This window comes from Oncorhynchus masou, chromosome 5 (assembly GCF_036934945.1).
Source record: "Oncorhynchus masou masou isolate Uvic2021 chromosome 5, UVic_Omas_1.1, whole genome shotgun sequence".
NCBI classification, from domain to species: Eukaryota; Metazoa; Chordata; class Actinopteri; order Salmoniformes; family Salmonidae; genus Oncorhynchus; species Oncorhynchus masou.
In genome coordinates this window covers 2,214,586-2,216,738 of record NC_088216.1, presented here as the reverse complement: position 1 = coordinate 2,216,738, position 2,153 = coordinate 2,214,586, and positions in this window count along the sequence as shown.

The following is a 2,153-nucleotide window of genomic DNA, read 5'->3' as shown; positions in this document are numbered from 1 at the left end:
GAAACCAGGTTAATGACAGATGGTGTGTATTAGACTGAAACCAGGTTAATGACCGATGGTGTGTATTAGACTCTGAAACCAGGTTAATGACAGATGGTGTGTATTAGACTCTGAAACCAGGTTAATGACAGATGGTGTGTATTAGACTGAAACCAGGTTAATGATAGATGGTGTGTATTAGACTCTGAAACCAGGTTAATGACAGATGGTGTGTATTAGACTGAAACAGGTTAATGACAGATGGTGTGTATTAGACTCCAAATGACAGATGGTGTGTATTAGACTCTGAAACCAGGTTAATGAAGATGACTGAAACAGGTTAATGACAGATGGTGTGTATTAGACTCTGAAACCAGGTTAATGACAGATGGTGTGTATTAGACTGAAACAATGACAGATGGTGTGTATTAGACTGAAACCAGGTTAATGACAGATGGTGTGTATTAGACTCTGAAACCAGGTTAATGACAGATGGTGTGTATTAGACTCTGAAACCAGGTTAATGACAGATGGTGTGTATTAGACTGAAACCAGGTTAATGACAGATGGTGTGTATTAGACTGAAACCAGGTTAATGAAACTGAAACAGGTTAATGACAGATGGTGTGTATTAGACTCTGAAACCAGGTTAATGACAGATGGTGTGTATTAGACTGAAACCAGGTTAATGACAGATGGTGTGTATTAGACTCTGAAACCAGGTTAATGACAGATGGTGTGTATTAGACTCTGAAACCAGGTTAATGACAGATGGTGTGTATTAGACTCTGAAACCAGGTTAATGACAGATGGTGTGTATTAGACTCTGAAACCAGGTTAATGACAGATGGTGTGTATTAGACTCTGAAACCAGGTTAATGACAGATGGTGTGTATTAGACTCTGAAACCAGGTTAATGACAGATGGTGTGTATTAGACTGAAACCAGGTTAATGACAGATGGTGTGTATTAGACTCTGAAACCAGGTTAATGACAGATGGTGTGTATTAGACTCTGAAACCAGGTTAATGACAGATGGTGTGTATTAGACTGAAACCAGGTTAATGACAGATGGTGTGTATTAGACTGAAACCAGGTTAATGACAGATGGTGTGTATTAGACTCTGAAACCAGGTTAATGACAGATGGTGTGTATTAGACTCTGAAACCAGGTTAATGACAGATGGTGTGTATTAGACTCTGAAACCAGGTTAATGACAGATGGTGTGTATTAGACTCTGAAACCAGGTTAATGACAGATGGTGTGTATTAGACTGAAACCAGGTTAATGACAGATGGTGTGTATTAGACTGAAACCAGGTTAATGACAGATGGTGTGTATTAGACTCTGAAACCAGGTTAATGACAGATGGTGTGTATTAGACTTAATGACAGATGGTGTGTATTAGACTGAAACCAGGTTAATGATAGATGGTGTGTATTAGACTCTGAACCCAGGTTAATGACAGATGGTGTGTATTAGACTGAAACAGGTTAATGACAGATGGTGTGTATTAGACTCTGAAACCAGGTTAATGACAGATGGTGTGTATTAGACTGAAACCAGGTTAATGACAGATGGTGTGTATTAGACTCTGAAACCAGGTTAATGACAGATGGTGTGTATTATGACAGGTTAATGACAGATGGTGTGTATTAGACTCTGAAACCAGGTTAATGACAGATGGTGTGTATTAGACTGAAACCAGGTTAATGACAGATGGTGTGTATTAGACTGGTGTGTATTAGACTGAAACCAGGTTAATGACAGATGGTGTGTATTAGACTCTGAAACCAGGTTAATGACAGATGGTGTGTATTAGACTGAAACCAGGTTAATGACAGATGGTGTGTATTAGACTGAAACCAGGTTAATGACAGATGGTGTGTATTAGAATGACTGGTGAAACCAGGTTAATGACAGATGGTGTGTATTAGACTGAAACCAGGTTAATGACAGATGGTGTGTATTAGACTCTGAAACCAGGTTAATGACAGATGGTGTGTATTAGACTCTGAAACCAGGTTAATGACAGATGGTGTGTATTAGACTCTGAAACCAGGTTAATGACAGATGGTGTGTATTAGACTCTGAAACCAGGTTAATGACAGATGGTGTGTATTAGACTCTGAAACCAGGTTAATGACAGATGGTGTGTATTAGACTGAAACCA